This window comes from Ambystoma mexicanum, chromosome 8 (genome assembly GCF_040938575.1).
Source record: "Ambystoma mexicanum isolate Mex_15411 chromosome 8, UKY_AmexF1_1, whole genome shotgun sequence".
Lineage (NCBI taxonomy): Eukaryota > Metazoa > Chordata > Amphibia > Caudata > Ambystomatidae > Ambystoma > Ambystoma mexicanum.
The window spans coordinates 136,035,985-136,041,984 of NC_090929.1; the positions used below are offsets into that span (position 1 = coordinate 136,035,985).

The following is a 6,000-nucleotide window of genomic DNA, read 5'->3' on the forward strand; positions in this document are numbered from 1 at the left end:
AACACCCTGCCGTTATATACGCCCTGTGGCCGCATTGGTCTGTGAGCCTGTTCACACACTTCAATACTTTTAAAGCATTAAAATAAATGGCCAATATGAAATGCAAATGAGTGTAAGTGACCATGTGTATACAGATACATGCGTTATGCACCTTTCCTAAGTAAAAAAAACTGTAGAGCTCAGGCCATGCGCCCAGAACGTCAGCAATGAAAACCAAACTCGTTAATTTGCCAACATCCAGGGATCAAGTTTAGGGTACACACGGGTGGACAGCGTCCACCCACTTTATCTCTTTTTTCAGAGGTTGGACGCCCAACCCAGGGTATTTTAGAGGACGTGTACATGATAACAAACATTGGCTATGTTTTTTTTTTAACTTAAGCCACCCTCGAGACTCAAACCGTGGTTGCCAGGTTCGCAGGCCAGGCGCTTCTCCCAATGCACCACATAAGCGGATGAAAAAAAAACAACAAACAAGTAAAGGTGAAATGTCACATTTCGCGACATGTTTCAGGGAGAACACGGCTATTGATTTGAGTTGAAGACATGCACACCTTTTAAGGTTTTCTAAGCCTTATTAGAAGAAAATATTCTCTCCTGGTTTTGTGTGTGTGTGTTGATTTTATGAAAGGCAAATGCCATTCGTCCTGTGCAATTTGTATGGTTATGCAAAGCCAATTGATTGAAATGTGCATATTTGACCTTGATGTGATAATTTCTGGTGACACCACATCACATTGCATATGTAATGAGTCGCCCCATTCTTTTTAGGACTTGACCCCTGCCAACCTCCTACGTGGTATGAGGTCTGCTTTCCCGTTACCGATCACTGCCCCCTCAACCTCGCTTTAGACACCAAACACGCATGTCCAGAAGTGCTGACATAATGCTGACAGTCTCCACTACACCAAATTGTGGAACCTGTTGTGTCCAGGTGGTGCCGGCCCCTGCCCACACAGGTCGTTCATCTCAACTGGTAACATTCACACATCCAGCAATCATGGCCTTTGCACTATCTTCTCCTCTGACCATCATTTGGTGGTCCAATACAGAGCAAAAGCGTAAAGGGCTCAGCAGTCTACTTTCGCATGACTTTTCCACTCAGTCCCCAGTTTACCAAAATCAAAGGTGAACAGAAAGTCACACCTCATATCCTTTGACTCCTCTGAAGACCCCACCGGAAGTGACGTCGCATGGCCATGACAATTTCCCAGATGGCAACCAAGCATTTGACCATGATAAAATGACGAGAAGTGAGTGGCCAAGACAAATTGCTCCATTAAGAGCCAAATTAATAAGGCATCTTCAATAACTTAGAGGAGCAGATACATGGTTGGCAACTATGCCACAAGGAATGCAGTGCCTCCTAACCACACCAACTACCCTTTGAAACTGAGCCACAAAGTGGGGCCACCACTCGCTTCCAGAATGGGAATAAAGGGGCATGCGGACCCATGCCTTCAACATTCTCGCTGCGTTAGGAACTCAAGCTGCAGCTCACTGATGAGGACCAAGACAACCGAAACATGTCTGTGGGTGCATGCATTTCCAGGCAGAGGTCAGGCCAGGGGTGGACTGGGAACCAAAAGAGGCCCTGGAAGTCATTTTCAAAGTGGACCCATGTTACACATTTTCAGCAAGCCCAACTCCTTGCCCATGAGAACATTTGAACAAACCACACAGAAGTGGCTCAGTGTGCAGAGGCCTACCTGGAAATTTCCAGAGTTCCCTTTAGGCCAGTCCACCCCTGGATGATGCCGCCAAGCAGCTCAGGCTGTACTGCACCCATTTGTGGCAGGATTTAAAGTGATTTTCCGATGTTTGAATCCCATCTGCATGGCACAGAAGGGCTAAAAAACAGTGGAAAGGAAGCTGCCAGGAACAAATGCCGGTAGTTATGATTAATTTAAAGCTTTCGGCTGAGTCCAAAAATGCGCTCTTTTCCTCCATTTATTTTTAAGCTAAGAGCTCGGGGGATGGGCCGCATAAAACACAAAGGTGCCAGAAGTAGTGTGTTTGCCTAAAATAGCAGTAGCACTTTATTTTATTTATTGTATGCTTTTTAGGCACCTATACAGCAAGTAAAATACTATTCCAAAGCACCCACAGGGCGACAGGGGCTTGGGGGGACAAGAGAATTGAATAAATTACAAAACACAATAAGAGCAGTGGAGGGAAAAGGGACGTAGGAACAAACTATGCCTTGTGAGCATTCAGAACGTGCAAGTGCAGCAAGGAAGAGGGCAGAGGGGGTAAGTGCTGGGAGTCCGAGCTCAAGGGTGAGCCACAGATGAAGTGCTTGGGTTGATGAGTGCTACACGCTTGGAGCCACGTTGGGTGTAAGTGTGAACCTCTAGGGCGGAGGGTGTGCCAAGGGAAGTGCTGAGGGTAGACAGGAGCTGGGCAGATTGGGTGTGGGAGGTCAGGGGCCCCGTGGGTGCATAAGGGCCCCAGACACCAATGACAGCAACTGTGGGGTGAGCAGAGGAGAGAAGAAGGGAAGGAAGAGTTAAAGAGGAAAGTCTTGAGGAGCTTCTGGAATTTAAGCAGTCCTGCTCAAGGCACAGAGGCAGTAGGAGGCTGTTCCATAGGAGGGAGCCTGCTGAGGAGAGTGAGCGACCCCTGCCCTCTGTTTAGCAAAACGCTTTACACACAAAGAGTTGGTGCCGCTTTCACACCTGGATGAATCCGAAATGATGTCAATTATATGGAAAACTGTTACTCTTCAGTGTTTCATACAAAAGTTACCTTTCACATTTAAATAAGCACTCACCTACACCAGCACAATTCACGGATACATCAGATCAAAAGCAGGATCTCTATTGTGGCATATAGGTCGCCTAAAACTCTCCCCACAACCAGGACAGCCAAGAAGAGGCTACCAGCAATACCCGTCCTCAACCCCCACCCCCAACGGGATGACGCCCACACGCCAGTACTTTCCTCGCAGCTAGCGCCTTCTAAAATGAACCACCACCACAATTATGACAGCACTTAGAAACACGAGGAATGCTGCAGAAAATCCCAAATAAATATGTAGTATTGGTAGAATTATTTCACTGTGCAAAAGTATTGTCTGGTCTGGTCTCCCGCCACCGACACATGCGTGGTTAAAAAAATATGCCCGAAGATAAGGAACAAACACGTAAAACATATTTTTAACAGTGAACGTTAGTTGTTTGAGAGCTTCCCGGAGCGCCACATTTTAAGAATTGGATTTTCAGGCACTGCCACGGGTCCTATTTCACAGTCTGTTCCACAGTCTGAAATCCCACACTAGCAAACAGATCGCTTGCGAGCTAGCAACACACGCTGTTCTGATCAAGGGGCTCGAGAAAGAACTTACCTGCCAGTTACTTAAAGCAGTCTGTTTTTACAAAAAGACTCCTGGTTTTTTAAGAGGTTCCAGGTGCTGATGCTTCACAGGACACCTTCCCGTACTCCTCTCCCGCGTCCACAGTAGGGAGACGATGAACTTGAATTAATTTAAAAACAACCCCACCCAACAATTACAAGACCTTACACACCAGGACACGCCCCGTGCATACTTCGCCTAGAAATGTGTGTGGAAGGAGTCCAAAAGCACATAGTGCTGCATGCATGATGGAGGGAGAAAGTGAAAAAAACACCCCTTTGGCTCCAGAACAGCGCGGCTCACACGCGGCTGGGCATGTGCACTGGCGATGAATCAGTCACCACTGCCTTCCTAAAGCTTCCAGCAAATCGAGTCTTGACTCGCGTCCAATTTCCCGGCAGATGAGTCTCATGTACTCAAGAGATGACACGGCGGGAGGGAGCCTAATGGCGGCACTCGCAGCGCAACCAGGGCGGGCAGTTGTGCAGCCCACCTGACCCCAGAGCAGGTTCATAACTGGAGACAAAGCGAAACAAAGGGACTAAGCGAGAAAGGGACAACGCGAGAGAAAGGCACAAATGAGAGAAAGGGACAAATCGAGAGAAAGGGACAAAGTGAGAGAAAGGTACACAGCGAGAGAAAGGGACACGTGAGAGAAAGGGACCGCAACACTGAGACAAAAAGTGAGTGAGCGAAAGGCTGCCAGGGAAATAGCGAGGGAATGAGAAAGATGGGGAGAGAGTGAGAACACTGATCGATAGAAATATCTTATACTGTGATGATCAGGGGCAAGCCTTGAGAGTAGAGGGTGCTCCCTGCACACGTCTTTGAAACATTGGCACACTTGGCTCATAGGCTAGCAATTGTGAAGACTTATTAGAAAATAGAAATCACACATTTAGTATAACACCAGTTTCTAATGATCAATTCATGTGCAGAACATAGTCCACCATTACAAAAATAAGAACAAAAATGACTACCAGGTCAGATGCACAATTTTTGTTGCCAGAAGACAAATTGAAAAGCAAAACGTGATGGCCAAGATAGCGGCACGAGTGAAGTGCTCACCCTAGATGTTGTTCCTCCTGGAGGACAGTGGTTTCAAATCTGTTCTGGAACCACTGCTTTTCTCAATCTACACCATCGCCCTTACTGCACTCATTCAGTCTTTCAATCTTTCATGTCACTTCTAAGCCGATGATTTAGATCTCTTTCACCTCTCTCTGACTCTCCATTCCAATATTAACCTGCTCTTCTGATAGTCAGTCTTGGACGTCTTCTCACTTTTTGCAGCTTAACCCATTCAAAACAAATTCTCTTCTTCACTCTTTCCTCTCTGTCCCCATCTCCCTCTGCTCTTCTCTTTCCTCCAAACCGTTCTTTCTATTTCCCCTCATCTCCTTGGTATCAATGTTTACTCATCTATCTTTTAAACATCATATTTCTACTACTGCCCATTTGAGTTGCTATCGTCTTTAAAATCTATGTCGGAAACGTCCTATCACCATGCTAGAATTCTTAACTTTACTTCTATCATTTCCCGCCTCAACTGCATCTCTGCTCTCCTAGTGGGTCTTCCCACCTCTTAACTCGCTGTACTCCGACCTCTTTTTAATTCTTCTGTTCAGGATCTTTTCTCTCTATCTCCCAATCCCTTAATTACTTTATTATTTCCGTTTATCTCTTCCATTCGAATCTCGTCTCCTGTTCCAGTTTCTCACTATTGTCTTTAAATGCTACAGTGGCCAAGCCGCCCTCAAGCTGTGTTCTCTCATATCACCATAATCTCGCTCATGCTCTCTCCAATCTGAAATCTTGTATTTAGGTTGGATGCTAAAAGCTCCATTGAGCACATTTTCGTTTCCACTTCATTTCCCTTCTTGCACCAAAAATATAGAACTCTCTCCCGCCTTCATTTCAGTCTTCTCCGTCATTCACATCTTCCGTACCCAAATCTCACCTCCATATGAGAATGTCAGATTGCAAGAGAGAAGGGCATTGCACAATCCCAAATCTCACCTCCATAGGAGAATGGCACTGCTGTGCGAGAGAGAAGGGCATTGCACAATCCCAAATCTCAAAGGGATTTGCACAATCCCCATCTCACCTCCATATGAGAATGTCACATTGCAAGAGAGAAGGTCATTCCACAATCCCAAATGTCACCTCCATATGAGAATGTCGATGCTGTGCAAGCGAAGGGCTTTGCACAATCCCAAATCTCACCTCCATATGAGAATGTCACATTGCAAGAGAGAAGGGTATTGCACAATCCCAATCTCACCTCCATATGAGAATGTCACTGTTGTGCAAGAGAGAAAGGCATTCGGCAATCCCAAATGTCACCTCCATATGAGAATGTCACATTGCAAGAGAGAAGGGCATTGCACAATCCCACATCTCACCTCCACATGAGAATTTCGCTGCTGTGCAAGAGAGAAGGGCATTCCACAATCCCGAAGGGCATTCCACAATCCCAAATGTCACCTCCATATGAGAAATGTCACTGCTGTTGTAACCCTTTATTGAGAAGCCCCCCTCAACACAGGGAGGTCCTTCCCTCCCCACGTAAGTGGTTATGCAACAAACAGTTTAATAAAGTCTTATTTTTAGCCCTATCTCAGACACATATCATGCCCTTTGGA

The 6,000-nt window shown here is 46.1% G+C and overlaps 1 protein-coding gene across 1 annotated transcript in view; it reads right to left on the minus strand.

The window, feature by feature from the left end:
• The window catches only part of LOC138471709 (uncharacterized), a 114,514-nt gene extending 110,896 nt beyond the window's left edge, over window positions 1-3,618 (minus strand). The window contains exon 1 of the mRNA XM_069609478.1: window positions 3,347-3,618. The gene's annotated coding sequence lies outside the window, so the exon portion shown is untranslated. The remainder of the gene's footprint in view (window positions 1-3,346) is intronic.
• Between the last annotated feature and the right edge of the window lie 2,382 nt (window positions 3,619-6,000).